The sequence below is a fragment of the Chrysemys picta genome, chromosome 9, assembly GCF_011386835.1.
Source record: "Chrysemys picta bellii isolate R12L10 chromosome 9, ASM1138683v2, whole genome shotgun sequence".
NCBI lineage: Eukaryota > Metazoa > Chordata > Testudines > Emydidae > Chrysemys > Chrysemys picta.
Genome location: NC_088799.1, coordinates 4,431,868 through 4,457,014, shown reverse-complemented (window position 1 = coordinate 4,457,014; position 25,147 = coordinate 4,431,868). Strand labels below are relative to the sequence as shown.

The window sequence follows — 25,147 nt, the reverse complement described above, 5'->3', positions numbered from 1 at the left end:
TAATCATCATTTACTAAATAAGAAATGCGCCATTCACCATTTTCTAACAAAATAAAAAATGTAAAAATTAAGAGTCTATAAATGTAAGTGGAGCTATATAATTCTTAAATGTGCATAGATAATATAGTGTATCCTCCTGGTTAACAAAGAGAGTAAGTAAATTTAGTGTAAAGGCTACATTTAATTGCAAATCAACATGGTTTTAATAGGTTGATTCTCGTGGGTTGGTAACTTTCTTTAGGAAAATAACTGAAGTACAAATACAAAACATAGTTAAAATCAACGATTTAAATGGTTTCCTGCTTGCTGATTGAAATTGATTATTTAAATTGCTTTCATTTAAATCAATACACCCTGCACTGTAAGGAACAATCCTGCATTAGCCAGAAAGGGGTGTGGAATGGATGGACAAGGTACAGCAGAACCTCGGAGTTACGAACACCTTGGGAATAGAGGTTGTTCGTAACTCTGAAATATTCATAACTCTGAACAAAACGTTGTGGTGGTTCTTTCAAAAGTTTACAACTGAACAGTGACTTAAAACAGCTTTGAAACTTTACTATGCAGACGAAGAATGTATTATAATTTATTTATAATGTCCCTTTATTTTTTAGTAGTTTACATTTAACAGAGTACTGTCTTTTCTTTTTTATTTTTATTTATTTATTTATTTATCTTTTGTTGCTGCTGCCTGATTGTGTACTTCCGGTTCCAAATGAGGCATATGTTTGACTGGTCAGTTCGTAACTTTGGTGTTTGTAACTATCCTAACGTTCTTTTTCTGTCTCTGGTTGTTGATTCTATTAATACACCTGTTCCAATGATGCGGGATCTTGACAACTTGCACGAAATGCCAATGGTGGGTTGGATGCAGTGTTGTAGCTGTGTCGGTCCTAGGATATTACAGAGACAAGGTGGGTGAGGTAATATCTTTTATTAGACCAACTTCTGTGGTGAACCAATACAAGATCTTACCCAACCAACCATGTCTCTCTAATGGTGGGTTGGCAAAGTTAGCTCCCTGGGATGTATCTGAAGATGGAGGGGATGAATGGTTAAGGCTCCTGTGTGTTCCCCATTTGCTCATGCTGATTATGTCATCTCAAAGACTGGAAATTTAGCTGTTCAGTGAATGAAACAGAACACAGGTTTCAAATGGATCAGAAGGAATTGTCTAAGGTCTTGGCTACACTTGCAGTTGTAGAGTACTGGGAGTTAAACCAGCCTTCAGCAACCACAGCAGGGAAAACGCTGCTGCGTGTTTACACTCTCAGCTGGAAGCGCACTGGCATGGCCACATTAGCAGCTCTTGCAATGCCACAAAAAGCAGTGCATTGTGGTAGCTATCCCAGTATGCAAGTGGTTGCAACGTGCTTTTCAAATGTGGGGGGTGGGGTGGAGTGTGACAGGAAGCGTGTTGTGTGTGTGTGGGGGGGAGAGAGTGGGTTTTTGGGGGGCTGAGAGCATGTCGGCATGCTGTCTTGTAAGTTCAGACAGCAGTAGACCTCCCTCCTCCCCCTCCCCCCCCGCCTCCCTCTCACTGCCGGAGCAGATAAGCAGCCAGCTGTCAGAAACAGAGCTTTGAAAGGGCATATCTGCATTCCTACAGCATTCCCACAGCGAGTTCAAAACAATGACAAGTGGCCATTTGACTTAAGGGGATTATGGGATGTTTCCGGAGGCCGATCAGAGCGCAGTAATGCAACACCTCGTTCACACTGGTGCCGTGGCGCTCCAGCAGGGGGGCAGCAAACGTTATTCTACTCGCCGAGGTGGAGTACCAGCAGCGCTGTAGCCGTGGAGTCAGAGCGCTCTACGTGCCTTGCCAGTGTGGACGGGGGGTGAGCTAGTGCGCCCGGGGCTGCTTTATTGCACTGTAACTCGCAAGTGTAGCCAAGCCCTAAGAAGTGAAAGAAATAACACGAAGCCCCAGCCCGTTGGGATGAATACCTTGCTCCTGGTTGATTCAGGAAATGTTTGTATAGCTACAATAGACCTAATGACCATTGAGAGCTGTCTCAGGTGGAAGATTTAATCTCTCTGAAGCATCCAGAATTGTAGTATCTGGGAGGATGCCTTGTAACCAATCAGTCCATGAAAATGTCAAGCACGGCGATACTTAGCTTTTTCTGTTGTGCTTCTCTGTGGATCTCAGTGCTTCTCAGAGGAAAGTTGATTTTGTGATACAAGGTTTACCACGTTTATTTGTTTACTCGCTAATTCCCAAATGGTCTCCCATTCATTGGAGAAGGAAAGTCTTTTGGTTAAGAGCACAGAACTAAATGTCAGAAAGTTGGGATTCTATTTCCAACTCCGTCTCAGACTTTGTGACATCAGGCGAGTCATTACAAACATTGAATCTATCTCCCCTTGTAAGTATTCTCACACTTCTTATCAAACTGTCTGTACTGAGCTATCTTGATTATCCCTTCAAAAAAATTTTCTCTTACTTAATTGGCCTCTCAGAGTTGGTAAGACAACTCCCACCTGTTCATGCTCTCTGTATGTGTGTATATATATCTCCTCAATGTATGTTCCATTCTATGCATCTGAAGAAGTGGGCTGTAGCCCACGAAAGCTTATGCTCAAATAAATTTGTTAGTCTCTAAGGTGCCACAAGTACTCCTGTTCTTTTTCATTTATCTTTGTCTCAGTTTTTCCATCTGGGAAAATATTGACATATTATAGTCTAATCCCCAGTCATGGATCACGCCCTATTTTATTTGTTCAGCTGTCTAGCCTCAGAGTACTGTGTGGCTTGATTCATTGTTGGCAAAGAGCTTTGAGATCCTTGGATAGAACTTGCTAGGTAAGTGCAAAACATTATATATATGCATTGGAGAGATTCGGTTGTACTAGCTGTGACAAATGCGAGGATGCTCTTTAAAAATGATTAATATTGTGACAGGCCCAGATACTAGTGTGGATGGTTATTTCACCCTAGGGGTCTTGCTTGGGTGGCTCTTTCTTCTAGTCACCTGATCCCTTACACTTGAGTGGTTATGGGAAAATGCCAGAGCGTGTAGCATTAATGGCTCCAGTCTGCTCCCCTTGGGAGCACCAGAATCATTTTGAACAGGGTGAGTCGGAAAATGAGAACAAGACTGTGTCCTACAGACGCACAGGAGGACCTGGCTTGCTAGGAGAATGTAAGTTGGTTCTATTCTGTTCCTGTAGCCGAAGGGGAAAGCTGATCTAACTTAGCTTGCAGCGAGGTGCAAGAGTAGATGAGACTAAATATGCATGTAGAATGTGTGTTTGCTGCAAAATCTTTCTCTCTAATGCTTTCTTACAACTGCTATAGGAGTGGCCCTAGCCATTCTGTCTCCCAGGGTGGAAAATATTTTCAGTGCCCGCCCAGCCCCCAGCAGCTGAGGGGAAAATGAACTCACAGCCGGCCAATTGGTGGAGTTTAAAATTAAAAAAAAAAGCCAGCTAATCAGAGTAGAAATCCCCTGGAAGTTGGCACCCAGCATGACCGCCCGGCTCGCACACCCCTAGAATCAGCCATCACTGCTAAATAAAAAACACATGTGTTTTAGGAAGGCTGTGGGTCACTGTCACTTATCATGGGTTCTGAAAAGGAGGAAACACAGGTGCTTGAAACCCAGTGAGGCCTGCAGTTGACAGGCAGTAGGTACGCAAGGCAGTCCCAGTCTGAGAGTAAAAGAAGTGCTAGATTCCACCCTCTGGCAGGTAAAGGCAAGAGGCCAAACACTTGAGAAGGGAAAAATCAGAGACCAGAAAATGGCAGAGGTAGAAATAGTTTCATAACCATAATGCCGACATTTGGACAGATAATGGAGATACTTTCTAAAAAGTCTTTTTCAGTAGCCATGAGTGTGACCCAAGAACCTATGGACGGCAGGTGGCAGAGGGTACAGGGAATCCTTTGGAATCCTTACCAAAAGAATGCTTTGTAAAGTCTCTAAAGAAAGCCTGTGTCCTACTCGTCAACATAAACATTGTGAGAGGAATGTATGGAAAGTATGAGAGGAGTTGTGGGTATATATACGGGAAATTATATTGCCTCTATATAAATCCATGGTACGCCTACATCTTGAATGCTGCATGCAGATGTGGTTGCCCCATCACAAAAAAAGATATATTGGAATTGGTAAAGGTAGAGAAAAGGGCAACAAAAATGATTAGGGGGATGGAACAGCTTCCAGATGAGGAGAGATTAATAAGACTGGGACTTTTCAGCTAGGAAAAGAGACGATTAAGGCAGGATATGGTAAAGGTCTATAAAATCATGACCGGTGTGGAGAAAGTAAATAAGGAAGTGTTATTTACTCCTTCTCAAAACACAAAAACTAGGGGTCACCAAATGAAATTAATAGGCAGCAGGTTTACTACAGACAAAAGGAAGTATTCACACAATGCACAGTCAACCTGTGGAACTCTTTGACAGAGGATGTTGTGAAGGCCAAGACTATAACAGGGTTCAAGAAAGAACTAGATAAATTCATGGAGGATAGGTCCATCAATGACAACTAGCCAGGATGGGGCAGGGATGGTTTCCCTGGCCTCTGTTTGCCAGAAGCTGGGAAAGGGCGACAGGGGATGGATCACCTGATGATTACCTGATCTGTTCGTTCCCTCTGGAAGACGGGATGCTGGGCTGGATGAACCTTTGGTCTGACCCAGTGTGGCCATTCTTATATTTTTAAAGGCTCTGACTAGGGACTGGTCACCAGAAAAGTGAAAAAACAGGTTTCTTTCAGGCAAGAAATGTTTGTCTCTCTGTTTACATGCAAATTAAGTATTGTATGGTTCACAATGGGCATACATTTACAATCTGAGCTGAATGCTAGTGAAGGATTGTGAAGTCTTTTAAGTGAGGAAATGTGCAGGAAGAAGTGAACCAGCTGGGGAAAGCCTTGTTTATACCTGAATTTTTGTGGGTATAACTAAGGGATAGAGAGGTACACCCTCGTTCCTTTAATCTGTGAGAGCACGCTGGCAGCAGGCTTGGTCTTATGAGATGGGATCTCAGCCAAAGTGGTTGAAAATATGGGGAAAACTATCTTGTTGGAGATAGGGGAATGCCCTGTTAGTTAAGTTTAGGCTCTAGAAAGTGTGTCATGATCTCGTTTCATATGTAACCATTTGATTCCAAAATTCTCACTCTGTCACTTGACTCTCTGTTCTTTGATGGTAAATTTATTCTTGTTTTCACTGTACATCAGTGGGTTTCAAAAAATTTTTATTGGCGACCCCTTTCACACAGCAAGACTGAGTGCGTCTCCCCCTAATAAATTAAACACACTTGTTAATATATTTAACACCATTATAAATGCTGGAGGCAAGCGGGGTTTGGGGTGGAGGTTGATAGCTCGCGATAACCTCCTGACCCCCAGTTTGAGAACCCCTGCAGTATATAAATCTAAGTGTCGTGTTCAGTGGTGATCCTGAGTTTGAAGCTGGTGTGTGCTATTCCTTTGGGAATACTGGATCTGAGTATTCAGTGGAACGGGGACTTAATGCTTCAGAGGGTTGCTTGGAGGAGTTGAGGGCTGGCAGGTGCTTATCGCTAACCTGTACAGAGACCGGAGCCCTGTGGAAGTCTGGAAGGCCGGGCTTGTGTTGCTGGAGGCTGGTCGTTTCGGGGAGCTGATCCGTAGCAGGCACAGACAAGACTGCTTCACGCTAAGAACAGATGGAGGTGAGGTGCCTCAACCGGGGTACTCCGAGAAGCATCACAATAAGCCTGGTTGGGATCTGAATGTGAGGGATTGGGTGCCCTGCACTCACCGGCGGCGGTAAGTGGAGCGACCTGGCCCCAGCCTGCTCCGCTCCCCTGGCTCCCAGCTGCGCTGCCGGCGAGTGCTGGGGGGCAGTTTCCCCCCTGGCCCCCCTCACAGAAGCCTGGGCCCCCCCACAGCGGGGGCTGCATAGGTCACCAAAATGTCTAGGGTCAGTCCTGCATACTTACAAGAAAAATTAGAGGAGCCAAACCTTGCATGCAACTCTGTACAGACCACCAGTCCACAGTAATAATACTAATAATGAGACTGATGTCAATTTCCTTATTTAATCTGCATATCAGGGTATGAAGGTCAATTAGTTAACTCTTGCATTCAAGGAGTCAGCATGGCTGTGTTGGAATGATGTGCCTTTTATATATACATAAAAGAAAGACCGTGTATGTGCATCCTTGACAATGGTATGTCATGTAACCAATTTAGGCCAAAGAGTCGGCACTGGAGAATGTGATACTTTACAATTCTATCAGACTACTGGGGTTGCTACCGCGTTCTGTAGGGATCCGTATTGCGCACATCACTGCAGTAGCTGTGTGTCAATGTTTAAAAATTAAAATCAAAGGGAAGAAGATTATACAGAAGTGTCTCATGTTACCCTCAAGACGTTCACTGAATCATTGAAATGTGAGATGGAAGAGTGAGATTAAGCAATCTCATCTAGTTCCCTGGTAATTCAGGTTTTCCCCTCCAGTACCTGTCCAAGTGCCGCCTTCACTCTAGATTTAACTGTTAGAAGGGATATGGGGCTTTTACTGCAATATGGGTAGATATACCTATCATTAATGAATGTAACCTACCAAGACTCCTGAGAGGTAGGGAAGCATTATCCCCATTTTACAGATGGGAAATTGAGGCATAGAAGGTGAAACTTACCAAAGTGCCTAAGTCACTTAGGTACTTTGGAAAATTTTACACAGCAAGAATAAGTGACTTGCCCAAGGTGCCACAGCTGTTCTATGGAAGAGCTGGGGATTAAATCCAGATCTCATGAGTCCCAATCAACACCTTAACCACCAGAGAAACATCCTTTCTCTTCTTGCTGTTTGGTTTACATTATCTTTTGTTTAAATGTTAGTCTGGTAACCTAGTTAAAACTTTTCTGCCACCTAAAGGCCTTTGCCTCCTTGGAGTTTTGCACCCTTCAGATATTTGTAGGTGACGGCTGAGATTTTGAAAGTAGTATAAAGGCTCTGGGCACTCTATTGGCATCTTTTAAAGTCACAAGGCAAGTCTCCTTGCTTCATCACTTAGCCAAGAATACAGCTTTAGCTCTCATAATCGTTCCCCACAATCATTCCCTCTCGCATTTAGTCATGCTCTGCCCGTGAATTCCCTCCAGCTTGTCAACAACACCTCTCTGGTAAGGAGGCGTCCAGAACTTGGATGCAATATTCCAGTTGTATTTCCACCAGAGCCATACAGAAAGACCTATTATTACCTCCCTGCTTCACGATGTGCTCCCTTCATCTATGCAGTCCAAAGGTCACTGGCCTATTTTGCAGTCATATCAAACAACTCCTGTTTAATGTATAGTCCACTACCACCTCTACAGCTCTTATATCCAGACGTGGCCTTCCTATTTGAATATTAGTTTCAGATTTTTCTGCTGTCAGATTGATTCACTTGTCTTTCACTAGGTGGAATCTGTTTTTTTAGCCCATGTTTCTGATTCAGTCCCCCCCCCCCTTCCCCCGGTGTCTGTATATTATTCCAGCCTTCTGAAGTATGTATAGCTTCTCCACTTTAATATCATATGTGAATTTCATCAGCGGGCACTCTTTGCTCATAAAGATCCAATCTATATGGCCATACACATTTTTTCTACAACTATTTATTTACTTAAAGCACTATCTCAGAAGACAGAGAAAAGAGGCAGTATCAAATGTAATATTAAAGAAGTATTCTCAAAGTGGCAATGAATATGTGGGCTATGGGCAAGGGAATTCCTTATGGAAACAATAAAAGCCATTCCTTTAATAAATACAGAAGCTCTGTCCAGTTTTACTGCCTTCCAAAGGTTCTTTTTCAGCATATCCACTAAAAAGATACCGGATTAAATAGTATTTGTCTATTTCTTGGCTTCTCACATAGGTAATTTTCTCCCCTGACAACACATCCAACGTTTTCCAGAGCCAACACAGGAATTCTGGTGCTTTTTTTGTTGTTGTTCTTCCAACAAGCTGCGACTGTTTGTCTTGCTGCCGCTAGGAGAAGACCTGTGGTTAGTACTTTCAATATTTTCCTTTCCATTCTCATTGGGGAGGCTCAGAGCATAAAAAAAATAAAATAAAAATTGCCCAGATCATTTGTGTCAATGGAAAATAAAGGTGGAGGGGGGAACCAATGTCATGCACTTATGCGTTTTTCCCTGCCACCTTCTTCAAAGAATTTGATCCTGGTCTTACTTTTTCCAAAACAAAACATGCGACTTTTAATCATCAAAACGTGGAAGTGAGATACTTAAGTAGAATATCCATTAAAAATATGCAGAGAAAGGGAATTACAGAGAATGTAGCAATCTGCATTAATTACTTAAACCCCATGATACCCTGGTGGGGTACCCTTTTTTCAGGTTGGTAAACTGAGGCCCATGGAGGAGGTTGGTTGAAAAACTTAATGAAATTGTCCACATTTTGGCTAAATTTTAGTTGAATTTTTGTTGAAATTTCAAATGTTGATTGAAAAAAGTATCCAATGTGAACATTTTTGACCAGCTGTGGTAGGACTTGCTCAGGGTAACACAGTGAGTCATTGGTAAAGCCTAGAATCTAAATCCCTACATCAGGAAACTAATGTAATCACTAGACAATGTTGACTTAAGCCCTGATCTAGTAAAACACTTACACACATCATTTAAATACTGAGATGTATGCTTATGTCTATTGAAGTCAAATGAATTAAGCATGTACTTCGGTGGCAAATGAATATATATCTTTAAATTGGGGAAAGTCCCCTCTTCTGAAGTGACTTGCGATTGTGGAAAGGTCTCAAGCTATCTCCTTTGCAGCCCACTGGCACAGTCAGTACTCATCTTGCTGTTCCCCGTCTCTTCGAAACAGCATCTTTCATGATTGCAGCACCCACATCAATGCCACTGCTGAGGACTCTCAGATTTTGGACATGCTCCCAGGGAATCCCCCTTAAAACCTGAAATCTCAAACCTATTGCAGCAGATTCCAGAGGTAAAAAAAAACAAAACCCCAAACCCATCACCAAATTTCAACGGATGAATCTCAGAAAACCTCAGAGGTTTGGTTCAGAGGAGCCTCCAACTGATCTGATGCTCATCGGATCCTCTCTTGGTTGAAAATTAGACTGAGACTCTCACAAGAACTGGCTTCTTATTGTGATTTTCAGTCCTGCCATAGCTAGCCCACAGGGGAATTAGCTCACCAAGTCAACAACTTCTCTGATGCTTTGGGGAGTTTCACTGGAGACAGGAATAAGTCTGACTTTGCAGCTCAAATGTCTTTAAAAGGACTAAATGCAAGCACCCTGACGTTCTGGAAAGATGGGGTTTCAAACACCATTTTCTGGATGGTTGAAGTTGGACCTTTGCTTATGTGTCCCATTGTTGAGGCTTGAAGTCTGGATCTGGGCCTTTGCTTTCGGCTGATCTGTCTTCCACTTCTTGGCCAGGCCCAAGAAACAGAGAGGCTCATGGAAACAAAATGCTACATACGCTTCATGTTTACATTTGGTACAGAGAGCTGAAGTGACTTAAAGATCCCTTTATTAAATATTGGTTCCCCCTGTAGATATTTAGACTCTAATCAAGTCACTCCTATTTCAGTATCATTGCTGAGAATAGGCCACCTCCACCTTAATTGAATTGGCTCATTAGCACTGATCCCCCACTTGGTAAGGTAACTCCCACCTTTTCATGTGCTATAATATATATTCTGCTTACTGTTTTTTTCACTCCATGCATCTGATGAAGTGGGTTTTAGCCCACGAAAGCTTATGCCCAAATAAATTTGTTAGTCCCTAAGTTGTCACAAGGACTCATGTTTGCTGATACAGACTGACACGACTACCGCTCTGAAACCTATTGCCTGTTGAGTGCCTTATGAAATTTAAAGCATTTTATATCCTTTTTGGAACTGAATACATTTTATGGCGATGGTCCTAGCCTAGGCACTATGTATTACCAAAATAAGTAACATTTACAAACTCAGTTCAAGAAGTTTGATTCTGATTGTATGCAAAGCAATTCTCCCTGTTCCAGATTCTCTATTTTAAAGTGTCTGGTTTCATGATCAAAGTTTGATGTTCTCAAAAAAGAACAGGAGTACTTGTGGCACCTTAGAGACTAACAAATTTATTAGAGCATAAGCTTTCGTGGACTACAGCCCACTTCTTCGGATGATGTTCTGGTCATTCTAATGAAATAAGAATATATTCACAATTTCTCACTAAAGTGATAATGCTAGTGAGTGTTTAGACATTAGGCACTGGACAGGAAGTCAAAGATCTAGTTTCTATTTCTGTATCCCTCAGACTTTTTATGTGTGCCATAGCAGCAAGTCACTTACATCGTCTCTGAAAATGTGGGTCTTAACCTGCCTATACCCCAGTTTCCCCATCTGTAAAATGGAGATCAGAATATCTAGCTAACTCAGTGTATGGAGCTCAGAGTCTGGATGAATTAATATTTGCAAATTACTTTGAGATTTTTGAGGGAAATAGCTATAGGCATTCAAAGTAGTCTTTCTTCTGTTAACACAATATCGCTAATTGCATACACTTAATGGATAGGGAAGAAGTAGGTGTTGGACAAGCAGCAAAGAAAATATTAGATCTTTGGCTTCCATTGCAACATTATGCAGAGAACACTCCTTGCTATTTAATCTCGGGCCAAACCATTCATTTTAATTGGATGATACTTTTCCCAGACATTGTGTGATAGGTGTCTAATAAGTTTGTGTTGTTTAATGCAAGTTCCAGTTTAGATTTATGTAAAAGATTAAGCAGAGAAGAGAAAACACTGAAATCCTTTGTATATGTGCTTCTCTTAAGTGTTGCAGAATCAGGGCTTTTTATTTAAGGCTAGAAGGGACCATTGTGAAAATCTAGTTTGACCTCCTGTGGTAATTCCAGTGGTTAATTACCTCATTGTTAAAACAAACAAACACACCTTATGCCACATTTCCAGTATGAATTTGTTTAGCTTCAATTTCTAGATGTTGACGCTTATTCTGCCGTTGCCTGTTAGATTCATAGATTCCAAGGCCAGAAGGGACCATTATGATCGGCTACTCTGATCTCATATAGAGCACAGACCAGAGAACTTCCCCAAAGTAATTCCTAGAGCAGGTCTTTTAGAAAAACATCCTGTCATGATTTAAAAATTGCCAGTGATGGAGAATTCCCTGTGACCCTTGGTAAATATTACTCTCAATGTTAAAAACAGACGCTTTATTTCCAGTCAGAACTTGTCTAGTTTCAGCTTCTCTGCTAGACTGAAGATCCCTTTATTAAATATTTGTTACCCATGTAGATATTTAGACTGTAATCAAGTCACTCCTTAAGCTTCTCTTTAAATAAAGAGCCCTCTACTATATGAAATAGGCTTCAAACTCCCATGTCCCCAAACCCATCCATCAATCCCTGTCTTTGGCCCTGATTCTGCAAGGTGATCTATGTAGCTGGACCCTCTGCTGACACAGCAGTCTATCCATGGAGATCACAATGCAGGACTGGGGGCTTAAGGTGCAAAATCCTGCTCTCCCAGGGCTGTAACAGATGGAATTAGGGAAATTTCAGAAAGTGATGAGTGAGATTTTAAACGTCTCCTGAAAGCGCACAGCAAAATCCTTTGTCGGCAGAGGGAGATGCTTTTAAAGTGCTTCAAAATACATCCAAGAATCTTTCCAGATGTGAGAGGCTTGGCAGGTTTGCTCTCCCTGGTCCTCATGCGTTGCATCCCTTCTGTCTTGCTCCTCTCAACTGCAATGCCAATGTACCCCCCCCTTGCAAAGAAACTGGAAACAGCTAATGCTTAAAGACAGACCCTCATCCAAACTAAACCCACTTGTGCTTGAATTACAAATAACTGTAACAAGCATAACTGAAAGAGATTAGAGGAAAAAATCCCCCATTTTCCCCAATTTGCATTCTTTGCACAGTTAACAGCTCTTTGTGTAGAGTTCATTTCACTATTTCCCCTGTACAGTCCATTTTGTGTGGGTTTTTCACACAACAAATTTGGGGAGAAGAGAAAAATCAAGTGATATATATATGGAAAAGTACCAAAAAATTGGCAGGAGGCTTTGGGCAGGTGTAGGACCTACAACTACTTTAAACTTTTTGTTTTTGTTTTTAAAGCTGACTAGCTTCAAGTTGAATGTGTCCCTCTGCGTTAAAAACTGAGGCCCCAAATCCTGCAAAGATTTAAGCACATGCCTGACTTTGCGCACAACTGCTTACGTGCCTAAAGATGTAAACACGTGCATTTAATGTGTGCAAGGTCAGGCCCTCCAGTGGGAATCTTAAATAAGTAATAATAATAAAAAAAGCCCCTCTACCTGTTCTTATACTATTTTAGCAGCCTTCCCAGTCCAGCCCCTTTCATGCAGTCTAACCCCCTCCCCCCCTCGCAGTGCAGGACCCCACCCTTTTCTATCTCTGCCCCCTTGGTCCTGCAACACCCCCCCCCCCCGTCTCTGTCATTCCCGGGCAGTGCACTGCACTGCCATCCCCAGACCTTACATGGACAAATCTGCCTTCGGGGAAAGTCAGGAATTTGGGCCCTTGACGTCAGCCTGCAGCGCTCTGGGCAGAGCCCGGGGGCAGAGGGGAGGCACCAACCCGGCTGCGGGAGCTCGGCAGAAGTTTCACTTTTTGTTTTAGGGGCTTCCCTTGATTTTCCCTTTGGTTTCAGACCCTCGGATTCGCCCCCTGCCCGGGGCCAGGAGAGACAGGTAAGGGGGGGGGTTGAGTGCAGGGGCGATAGGGGGCATGCCGGGGGGGGAGGGGGAAGGGGCAGAAGCAGAGATGGGGAGGGGAGGGCACCAGAGGCCCCTTGGGAATATTTTGGGGGGCCTCCCCCCACACAACACATCATAGAGAGAGAACAGGGGGGGGCCAAGCAATTGCTAAGTGGGCTTGTGGCTAGAGCCGGATCCGGGGGGCGGAAGGGATGTGTGTGTGGGAGGGGATGGGGGTGTGGGGCAGGCTGGGGGAATAGGGCGGGGGGAGAAGGGGGCTTGGGGGCAGGATGAGGAGTCAGGGGGGTGGGGTAGAGGGGGATAGGGGGTAAGGGCAGGCTGGGGGAATAGGGCGGGGGGGGAAAGGGGGTTTGGGGGGCAGGATGGGGAGGATGGGCAGTCAGGGGGCTGGGGTAGAGGGAGATAGGGGATAAGGGCAGGCTGGGGGAATAGGGCGGGGGGAAAAGAGGGCTTGGGGGGCAGGATGAGGAGTCAGGGGGGTGGGGTAGAGGGAGATAGGGGATAAGGGCAGGCTGGGGGAATAGGGCGGGGGGAAAAGAGGGCTTGGGGGGCAGGATGAGGAGTCAGGGGGCTGGGGTAGAGGGAGATAGGGGGTAAGGGCAGGCTGGGGGAATAGGGCGAGGGGCGACAGGGGGAGCCGGGGCTTGGGGGGGCAGGAGGGAGCTGGAGAGGGGGGTTTGGGGCGGGCAGCCCCCAGACCCCCGGACCCAGGGGCAGCCCCAGACCCGAGCCGGAGCCGCGGCGAGGGCGGCCGGGGACACTCCGGGGCCGGGGAGGGGACTCGGCGCTGATGCGGCCCCGGCACCGCCCCCCGCCCCACCTCCACCCGCAGCCTCCGCCCTCCCGCCGCCGCTGCCGCCGCCGCGCTCGCCTCCGCCTCCCACCCGAGGTAGGGTTGCAAATAATAACTCCCCCCCCCCCTCCCCAGCTGTGCCGCAGCTGGAGCCCCCGGCGGGGCGGCGCGCGCTGCATGTGCCCGGGGGCGGCGGCGGCTCCTCCCTCGCCCGGGCCGGGTGCTGCTGGCCCGGCTGGGGCGGGGAGAGGCCCCGGCGGGGATCTCCAGCCTGCAGCGCCTGCCGCCGGCGGGGGTGTCTCAGGCTGGGTAGGGGGCGAGTGGGGAGGGACCCAGGAAACTTCCCCGGCACTTGGGGGTCGCAGCCCCTCCTGCATTCCTGGGGACATTGCCCCCCGCTTCCTCCGAGGGGCTGTCTTGGAGGGGACAGGGTAGGGGTGCAGATCTGGCGGTAAGGACACGGTGCAAGCGACTGCCCCGGGGGCCCGGAGGTGATTCAGGGTGCAGATGGATGCTCCCCCCCCTGCCTTTGCCCAGGGAGGAGGGCAACTGACCACCTCGTTGCTTCCCTCTCCAATAGTTGGGGACTAGAGCCGCAGAGCAACTCGGTCTGATCTCTCATTTCTAGGTGGGTGTGCCCCACTCCGCTGGGGTCTCTGCAGGACACCAGTTGGCGCTTGGGTCTGACCTCCTGCGCTCTGGATGCAACAGGCCTTCGCTTCACAGTGTGGGCCACAGAGCTGATGGGACAGGAATGCACTGAGACACTGATTACTTCGGTTTAAGGGAGTTGTCCTGCTATCTTTTCTATTAAACATTGCTTCCTGGTCTCCTCTGTCCTGCTCCTGAATTGTGGGACAGTAAATTCTTCAGGGAAGGGATTGGAATGGTGCCTTGTAGACTGGGACACCAGTGATTATAGAAATAATAATAGGTGTGTTAGGTCCTGGCACACTTTTGCATGCAAGGTTGGGTAGGCCCTTCCCAGGCGGGTGAGCCCAGCAGATATTTCCCACACAATTACTGTCACCCAGTTTATTGTCATTCAGATTGACAGATTTCATTCTCATTATGGTTCAGGAGAAATCTCGGCACCCCCTGGGGCTTTCTTTGTGAGTGGGAGGTGTTGATAGGGAAAACTTATTCAGTAATGGCGCTGGCCGCTGTTAGATTATTCTTTTTATTTCCACTCCCCGGTAGGCTGGATTTTGCCCCTTTACCTTTCACCTACTTCTAGGTTGGGCCGGCTTTTGATATCTTTCTTTTGTAAGGTGTGCTGCCTTTGTTTAAGGGTGCTAGTCTGGCTAGTCAGAATGCTTTGTTCCATGCTGGACTATGCAGCTGACCCCCTATATCAGGGGTCAGCAGCCTTTCGGAAGGAGTCTGCCGAGTCTTCATATATTCACTCCAATGTAAGGTTTCGCGTGCCAGTCATACATTTGAACGTTTTTAGAAGGTCTCTTTCTATAAGTCTATAATATAGAACTAAACTATTGTTGTATGTAAAGTAAATAAGGTTTTTAAAATGTTTAAGAAGCTTCATTTAAAATGAAATTAAAATGCAGAGCCCCCCGGACCGGCCAGGACCCAGGCGGTGTGAGTGCCACTGAAAATCAGCTCGTGTGCCGCCTTCAGCACGCATGCCATAGGTTGCCTACCCCCGCCCTATATCTAAGGTGGAAAGTCTCACTCCCATAAGACTTCAGTTCAAAGAACTGCTATTGATTTTGATGGGATTTCTGCACTTGTAGGGCCCACAGGTTTGTGCCCTACAGAGGCTGGGTGCATGCCATGTGGGAGTAACTTTCAGGACAAAATCTGCGGAAAAAATCATTTTGCAAAAAAGGATACGGGGAGACTGGGATCTTGAGTGCCGCTGTGTTGCTGGGCGCTCAGATATCATGGAGAGGGATGCTGTATAAATGCCTAGATATAGGATATTGGAGGGAGGAGAATGGGGTGTGGGCTTGGGACTGTGAGGAGTTCACCTGTATGTTGCTGGTTCAGCTTTGCCCCACGCTGATAGTGACTAAGAGCCATTCGGCCTGTGTGAAATGAGTTGGTGGGCTCAGCGCACTCTGTAGTGAAAATTTGTCCACATAGGATCGTGTGACTTAGAGCTGGAAAAGACTTACTGGGTTATTCAGTGAATTTCCTCTGTTTCATGGTTGGTCCAGACTGGGCTATCTCAGACAATGGGGTTTCCCTTGAGTGATTACTTAGGGAGTTGGTGGAATCCTTGTCATTGGAGGGTTTTCTGAACAGGTTAGACAAACACCTGTCAGGGATAGGTATATTTAATTCTGCCTCAGCACCAGGAGTGGGGATGAAGTAGATGACCTCTTGGTGTCCCTCCCCCTATGTTTCTGTGATTATTACACAGCACAGTGAGGCCTTATTGTCAGGAAGTTTTCTCTGCTAGTCAGCCTGGTTTTCCCCTTTTAGTTTCACCCTATCATTCCTGTTGTATTGCCCTGACTATTTCTCTCCATTGCTGTATTTTCAGTTCGCCCTTTACTCGCAGCTGGCTAGCACAGCCACAGTGCCACTGGTGGGAGTTCTAGCATAGATAGAGCATTAGTTCTTACCAGTGTGTCATCTAACTCTGCTCACATCAGTGTTGTAGAAATTCCTGCTGCCTGTTCTTTCTAGTGCTCCCTTCTGTCCTGTTATTTGGGGGTTAAGCCGATGTCTAACTACTGGGAGTTAGAAATAAACTTCTCTGAGTTGTTTTCTGCAGGGTTTCTTGCACCTTTCTTTAAATCAGCTGGTCCCAGCTGCTGTTGGTGACCGGTTACCAGATTAGGTGGACCACTGGTCTGATCCAGTCTGGCAGTTCCTATGTTCCCAGTTCCCGTGGGAAAAGTTCCCAGGGTAGACATACCCCCTAGACATTAACTTCCTTCTGCTATTTGTAGACTGTTCTTATATCTCTGCCACTTCAGTTGTCTATTAGCTCAACAACGTGCCCCACTTAGCTCCTTGTGAATTAGTCCCATACCCACTGGCCCCTTCATCCTCTTTGTTGCCTTTGTCTGAGGTCCATTCAGTTTGTCAATGTCTTTCAGTCACACGTTGCTCAGAATTGAACACAATGTTCCAGAGCTGTACATAGAGGGGCTGTATCTCACTGATGCTGCTGTGTATACAACCCCAAACTGCAATGGGCCAGTCACATGCAAACTCCTATGTGCACTGTCCACTGTCACTCCTGTCTACATCAGCATTATTGCTTTCCAGGTTTCTCCATGTCACTGAATATTAGTGTCTTTCATCATGCAAATGTTAACCATCTATTATGATTGGCATTGGCTAGCACCCTCATTAGCTGTCTTGGCCGAAACACCTAGGAATGAACTGGCAATGAAGACTTGAATTCTCTTGCCCAGAGAGATTTTCCCTTCAGAATGTGGTTGAAGAACACTGGCAGGGTAAGCTTGTGCTGCAAAGATTTGCCTTCAGAACTGACTAACCCGTACCTTCCTCTAGCCACAACATTTCCATGGCTTACAACTATATTGCTGTGCTGTCTGCGACTTGCAGTGGCTATGTTCAGTTCTAAACCCCTCTCAAATCCTGGCTAAGTCTGGAAAGGCCAGTTTCCCAAGCGATGATATGACCATTTGCCTGTTTGTGGCAGATTGCAAGGCAGATGACATCTCCAAATCACATCATTCTCTGAATAGCTTCGGGTCTCTCTTTGGCCCCACTTCGAGTATGATATTTAATTGACTGTTGTCTTGAACTTTGGTAGTTAGGACCCTGTGCTGTATAATTTATGAAAGCTTGAAATTCAAGTCTTCAAATAGTGTAAATTCTGGCCCAATTCTGCATCCCTTATGCTGCTCAGTATTTATCCTGTAAAAAGTTCAGTCTAAGGATATGCAAGTGAGTAAGTACTACACAACATGAATAAAGACTGAAAATTAATGCCCTTTATCTCGGCCTCTAGCGGCGTGTGAAATACTGACTGCTAAAATCCCATCGGAATTGAAGAACTTCAACAAATAAAGCGGTCATCAGAGTTTATTTATTATTAATTATAACTTATGATACTGATCAGGCTTCGGGCGCCCCGTCATTTGATTTCTAAGCATAGATGTCACCTTGTTTATTAAAATCATAAGTTCAAGTTCATAAGTCTAATCTCTTGGTTTGTCCACAAACTTTAGGCAAGTTCCTTTTGTCTGATTATGTGTGATGCCTGCTGCGAGTCCCACCGTGCTGTTGATCTAAGCAGTTCCCATTTCTCCATCAGAAGGTGCTGCAATAACCTAGACAAGCATAGTGTAGAAATTAAAGGTTCAGAGAAGACTAACTAAAATAATTAGGGGCCTGGAAAAACTCATATGAAGAGAGATTAAAGAGTCTGTCTCCTTTCTAAAGTAAACAACCCCAAATAAAGGGATAGGATAAAAGTATATAAATAATGAATGGTCTGGAGAATGGAGGTATCGGGTGTGACTGTTCTCCATGTCTCAACAGAAGAACAAGGGGAAATTGAAAGGCAGCTAATTGAAAATAGATAAAAGGAAATACTTTTCATATAGTTTGTAATTAGACTCTGGAACTCCTTGCCACGAGATGATGTTGAGGCCAAGAATTCGGCAACGTTCAGAAAGGGGTCAGACATTTATATGGCTAACAAGAATATGCAGCATTATTAGAGTTTACTAACAATTAAACCTTATGCCTCATGGTTTAAACCAGGGGTTTTCAAACTGGGGGTCGTGACCCCCGAGGGGATCTCGAGGTTATTACATGGGGGGGGGGGGGGGGGTTGTGAGCTGTCAGCTTCCACCCCCAAACTCCACTTCACCTGCATCATTTATTATAATGTTAAATATTTTAAAAAGGTGGTTTTTTTAGTGTATGGGGGGGGGGGGGGTGTCGCACTCAGAGGCTTGCTGTGTAAAAGGGGTCACCAATACAAAAGTTTGAGAACCACTGGTTTAAACTGGTCTCTAACTATTAGAGATGAGGACGGTTCTTGCAGTATTCTTTGTGGCATCTGGTGCTGGCCAGTGTTGGAGACAAATACTGGATTAGGAAGAGCATGGGTCTGGTATAGTCTGGCAATTCCTGTATTCCTGTGAAAGCATTTAACTTCAGTATTAGTCTCATTATTTTTCTCAACTTCATTTGGCCTTCAGAATCACTTTAGAGCAGTGGTTCCCAAATTGGGGTTCACGAACCCCTGGAGGTTCGCGAAATGTTACAGGGGGTTCTCGGGAAAAAATTCCCTAATGGCAGACAGAGCTGTCCCTAGGTACTCTGGGCAGCACGGGACCAGGAGCCTGGAGCCCCTGGACTTCTAAGAGCTAAGCAGATCAAAGCAAGCACATCTATCACACTGAGGAGATTTAAACGTCAAGACTCTTTATAAGAAATGGAAAGGGAGGTGGATATTTTTTGCTGCTTTTAAAATTAAATAGGCAGCTAGTATTGTTTTTAAAATTATTATGAAGAACAAGTTTAAGCTTTGTTGTAGCGTGTGTTGTTTGCTTGAACTGCTCAAGACCTGAATGCTTGTGCAGGAGGAACTCTTTGAGTTGGCTTCTTAGATACCTTCATGCTGTTTCACATCTGATACTTCTTGATGAAACATAGGAGCCTTGTCTTATAACAGGCTTATTCAAAGTGATACAAGCTACGAAAGTGAGATCTTGGAAGAGTGTTGCCGTTTTCATAATGTAATAAAAATACTGTAATGATAAATAATAATTAATAATAAATAGTGTGTAATAAGCATGTCATAAAAACAAATTTTGTATTTCCAAGATCACTGCTTTTATCATTTATACTCGGGTAAAGGAGAAAATCCCTGGAAATATTCATTTTTAGGAGGGGGTTTGCGAGACTTGACATTTTGGTGAAAGGGGTTCACAGGTTGTTAAAGTTTGGGAACCACTGCTTAAGAGTGTACTAACTGCTGTGATGTCTGAAACGGCGTGCCAGTCCAGTGCCATTATTAAGCTTTTCTGGGCAAGGGAAGCTCAAATAAATTTTGTAGGGATACCTTAAGAGGTTTTAGAGTAAGAACACAGTGACACAATGACAATAGTGAAATATTTACTTCCTTCCGATTCATCCATGCTTTTAAGGCCCAGTATCCCATCACTTTCTTGGACTCTGATAGAGTCGTACAAATACTTCAAGACCCTTTCTAAGCTCTGGTCCTGGACCAGGGATTGGAAAGGAAACATGGCAGTTACTTTCATGCTAAGGGAGCTGCACACAGACTGGAACTTGCAAAAGGGAATGTTAGTGAATTCTGACTTTTTTTTTTTTTTTTTAAGTTTTGTGAGAAAGAAAAACAGAGAAAAGAAAATAACAAATCAAATAAAAAAACCACAGACCAAAAAACCCCCATGAAATCTCAAAAGCTTTTCACAGTTTATGCCCGCCTAAGAAATTGGGTTAGGTCAGTATAATGCTTAGCAGTTTCTTCTCCCTGTGCTTCTGGGCACAGGAAGATAGATAGGGTGGTAATGCTGCTAATCCAGATATGAAAAAAACATCGCCCGCACCTAATCACAGTGATTAGGATTAATGGCAGAGACACTCGAGCTAAAATTCTGCCTTAATCCCAAGGAGAGTTAGTTTCGATCAATGCAAGAGCTGGTGTGAAAGTCATTATTTTAAGTAAAAAAAAAAAGATTGTTGGTATCTGTTGTTGGGATCTGAGGCTGACTCTGTCATGTGCATGAGTCACTCATAAACGCTCCCAAAGCCTTGCAGTATGCTCAAGGAAGGAAAACAAACATCAGAGGACTTGTGAGCTGCTGATAACCTTTTCTTAGAAAAGATACAGACTGCTGAGTATCACTGACTATCACAGTCAGGCCATTTTCCCCCATAGGTTCATAGCTCTTCAGGCCAGAAGGAACCATTTAAAATAGTGATTTCTCATTGGCGGTGTGGTGGAACCCATCAGTTGTCACAGGCAGGTGTGCAGGGTGGCTGTTGGCTGTGAATGGACCGCAGGGCATGGATTTTGCCACAGATGGATGTTAATCGCTTTCTCTCCATTTCAAAAAATGTCAGTTTTTTTCTTGCTGCAGATTAAGCTCATTACGTCTCTGTGTCCACTGGAGGCAGGAGAAGAACAATCGACAGCCCTTAACATATCTGAAGACTGTTATGTAAGTTAGTGTCTAGGTGTTTGGAATAAGCAGGCGGTTATAGGAAGTGGAAGGCCTTCTACCAGTATGTCAGGGCTTTGACAATAGCCTAGTTCAACGGTAGCCACAAGCCATTAGCATTTCGGGGGGCACATGGGAAATGGGATATCAGGATAGGTATGTCCTCCATCCTGACTGGCTCTTCTGTTTCCAGTCCCAGCAGGCTTTAGGAGGAGAGGTGGAAGAGCGGGGAAAGACACTGCTACAGAAGAGGGGGAGATGGAATTAGGGAAGTCATCAGTGAGAACTTCCCATACAGACCTGGGGCATGTTGGTGCTGCAGCCTGAGCGGGGTGTTATGTCGTCACTGCTTGGTCTAGTGGAATGGTCCCTGGGCTGCACTTGAGATGTAGGTTCAGTATCTGGCCCGTCTCCAGACTTCCTGTGTATTAGAGTTTGTGGCCAAAAGGGACCACTAGATCTTCCAGTCTGACCTCGTGTATCTCACAGGCCTTGAGCAAATCACTTAATCTTCCCAGTGCCTCAGTTTCCCATTTGTAAAATGGGAGTAATTCTTCCCTACCTCTCAGCAGTGTTAAGGATAAAATCCATTCACGATTGTGCGGCGTTCAGAGACCACAGCAATGGGGGGCCATAGAACTCCCTAGATAAATGGATAGTACCTGTTCTGTGAATAAATGGCTTGCCATCTCCCGGTGGGGCTGTCAATCCAATATTGTTCACTGTTTTCACTCTCCCCACCCAAGTAAATCTGTTTAGCGCGCTGCCTTTGAGCCAGACAAACATTAGCGGAGCCGTCTGCGATTCCGCCTCGAATGGATATAGTTTAGATTTAATTAGGCCATTTATCTCAAGGTAATAAAATATCAACTGACTCAGTGTAACTATCTTGTTTAATGTCAATTAAAAGCCCCACATACTTCGCATACTAGGTGAAATTTAATAGAAGTTCAGTTAAGCATTTATTGCGTATTTAATTTAAAATTAAGTTGATCCCCACAGTCGCTAACAGCCACTGTGTATTCAGTTAACATTCGGTAACCGACATTGTTAGCTCTAAATCACATACAGTCAGATCTTGTTTATCCCATTCAGTTTGTAAGCCCCCAATTTGTTTTCCACCAATGGAATTATCTCCCACCTCCCCTCCACTTGCTGCAACAACTGTTTTTCCAGGTGAGGACAGAATGGGGGGTGAGGGAGACATTTGAAGTCTGTTGCTGTTCCCTGAGTGATCACATCGCTGTGCAGTTTGGTTTGCCCAGTTCATGGGCAAAGGGAGAAATGTTGGGAACGCTCTTATATATATCCATGGGAAGATTTTATTAACGAATGTGGGCATAGAGTGAAACGGAGTTGGCACGAACTGCATAGTTAGGAGGCAGCTAGAAATGTCAGAATACAGGGATCACTCCTAGGAGAGAAAGGGAGTGGCGCTTACCATGCCACCATGGGATTGTGATCTTACTATGGGATTTCTCAGTAGCGTGTTAATTCTTAGGATAGGCTGAAAAATACCCCAGTACTAAGGCTGGTCGAAAATGCAAATCAAGTTTTTGATTAAGTGGAAATTTATAAAGGAAAGCATCTTTCAGTGGGCTAATGTGAACGTTTTGTCAAAACTAGAGAAGTTTTCAGCTGAAAAACCGATCCAAAAATTTGCTGTCAGATTTCATCTCTTTGTTGCACAATATCTTTATTATGTATTATTTAATGCTTATAAGTGCATGGCATTTTATTTTGCGTGCCGTACACTTCATAAGGTGCCGCAAGACGACAGCAATGCAAGTCTGCTCTCTTGCCGTTGGACTTTCACTCCGGCCTAGCAGATACCATCTCTTGGGAGTGAAAGAATAATTCAGCTCCCATGGCCCTTCAGTCACGGACACATCTGCTGAGAGAACTATTGAGCGGGGCCAATTAGCTCCTCATAGGGTGGTGATTATATTGATGTCGGTTCCCGCTCTGTGGGATTTGGGCTGTTCGCTCACCATTTTATTTGAAGATGGTGACCAGCCAGTTATCTGATGGTAATCCCTTCACTTACAGAAAATGACGGCATCAGCATCTTTCTGAGGTGTTTCTAAGGTGCCCACTGCGACGGTAGCTGCCGCGGCAGCGCTGTGAAGCGCGAGTGTAGTCGCGCCACCAGCGCTGTATGTACTCCACCTCTCCGAGGGGCGTAGCTTACAGCGCTGCGAGAGCTCTCTCGCAGCGCTGTATGTGCTCCACCTCTCCGAGGGACGTAGCTTGCAGCGCTGCAGGCGCTGATTACGCTGGTGCTTTACAGCGCTGCACTCGTGGGGGAAGGGGGGGCGTTTTCACACCCCTGAGCGCAGCAAGTTCCAGCGCTGTACAGCGCCAGTGTCGCCAAGGACATGGGTGAGAAGGGAGTGGTGTACGTTGGGGTAGATAAGGGGAGGGGGAAAATTGCTTGGGGGCCATCATCACTTCTCTTTGGAGTCACCATGCTGAGCTGGAGTTATTCCGAGTTGAAGAGGAGTGCATATATTATGAGGGGATGAGAGAATGTAGTGAGAAGAATGGCTGAAAATCAGACCTGACTAAGAGTCTTAGGAGCCAGCCATGCAGTTAGGCTGGGGAACTCGACGCTCCAGTCGGTTTCATGGAGAGCAGAGGTTGTCTGTGGAGCGTTGCATTGCGGGGAAGGAGAGTTTGTGCTTGGGATACAGATAGACTTAATCTGCACCACTCAGGAGAAATGTATTGCGGTGCTTGGCTGTGTGGCAGGGTGGTGGTAACATAAGCACTCTAGCTAATCTCACACACAACTCTGAGGTAAACAACATTATTATGTCTGCAAAGTCAAGCACTCAAAAGTTAGCAAATGCCAGAATTAAGGTTGCACATACTACCTTAATTCTGGCCCCATAGTGCGTATGCATTATGATACGGTATTTAATTAGATGAGCGCATACTGGTTTTTTCCCACAGTGTGCCGAATGGGCGGTATTCACTTAATGAGCAAAAAGAACAGGAGTACTTTTGGCACCTTAGAGACTAACAAATTTATTAGAGCATAAGCTTTCGTGGGCTACAGCCCACTTCTTCGGATGCGTATAGAATGGAACATATATTGAGGAGATATATATATATACACACATACAGAGAGCATGAACATCTCCTCAATATATGTTCCATTCTATATGCATCCGAAGAAGTGGGCTGTAGCCCACGAAAGCTTATGCTCTAATAAATTTGTTAGTCTCTAAGGTGCCACAAGTACGCCTGTTCTTTTTGCAGATACGACTAACACGGCTGCTACTCTGAAACCTGACTTAATGAGCAGTTATTCAATGTTTTTGTTTTCTACTCATTGTTCAGTGTGTGGTCCAAGGCCTTATTTACTGTACACTGTTCAAACCTTGCTGTGAAAACAGAATTATTAATTTCCTCGTGCTTTTCTGTGTTGTTCATTGCTATTGTGTGACTGCTTCACAACTATAATGGATTTATTTTTCACAAAACCCTTGTGAAATGAGGGGGTGGTGCTCTCCTCATTTTACACATCAGAAACCGAGAGAAAGAGATGAAGGTCAAAAGTATCCACTACTTTAGGGTGTCCAATTTTAGAGTCTCAGGACCTGATTTTTCAGAATGTTTTGCCTTAGAGAGCGCTTTGTGCTCAGAGCTCGCCGTGGGTGCTCACCATCTCTGCAAATCCCTCCGGGTCTCAAGTAAAACACCAAGAAAATGAGGGACACCGAGTTAGTGGCCACCTGCAAAAAGCTTAGTTTAAGCAGCTTGGTTAAGGCAGTTGAGCTCCTAGTTATGAGACCATCCTCTCTCTGCAATCTCTCCCCCACCCCACCCCACTCCACCCCTCGACTCCATGCTCCTACGGGTGATTCATTCTGCCTCTCCCCTCCGACCTGACCTTCTCCCAGTCCTGTCTCTTTCCCATCCCTAGCTGCTTGTCCCCAGTCCCATTCTCCTCACCTTGCCCGTCCTGTTCTTCAGTCCTCTGGCTTCTCGTCCCACTCTTTCCTGTCTAGGCTCTTTCCTCCAGACTTACCATCCCATCCCAATTCCCCTCACTCCTAGTCTCAGTTTCTTCCTTCCCAGCTCCTCATCTGGTCTCCAGTCACACCTCTCCAGCTCCCATTTCCCGTCCCCACTGACTCCCGATTCCCAGTCCCAATCTCCATCCCTGGGCTCCTCATCCAGGCAGAGTCGGCCCCTCCCTCCCTTCCATCCCCTTGTCCCATACTTGTTCCCAGCCAGTCCCAGTCTGGCCAGTGTAAACGGAGTCTTTGGGAATTTAGCTGCTAAAGTCTAAGCAGTCTTTACCAAGTATGTGCAGACTGTGATTTTTTTTATTATCTTATATCTTGACCAAATTTGGGCAGATTTTTATGACACAAAGGCCACCCCCCCGGCAGATTTTCAAGTTCTTACTCCAAAGGCACTAGAGCTTCTCAAAGAAAAGTCTGCCTGCAATTTTTAACGTAGGCAAAGCAATGTATTTTT

At 45.1% G+C, this 25,147-nt stretch overlaps 1 protein-coding gene across 7 annotated transcripts in view; it reads left to right on the top strand.

Moving 5' to 3' along the window:
- Positions 1 to 12,538: 12,538 nt before the first annotated feature.
- LPP (LIM domain containing preferred translocation partner in lipoma) overlaps positions 12,539 to 25,147 on the top strand; it is a 438,751-nt gene continuing 426,142 nt past the window's right edge. For 5 of the 7 annotated variants that reach the window (XM_065557545.1, XM_065557546.1, XM_065557533.1 and 2 more), the window contains exon 1: positions 13,477 to 13,607. The gene's annotated coding sequence lies outside the window, so the exon portion shown is untranslated. Of the gene's footprint in view, positions 12,692 to 13,476; positions 13,608 to 25,147 lie in introns of those variants that run through there. The other 2 variants (XM_065557534.1, XM_065557541.1) reach the window with 1 other exon arrangement.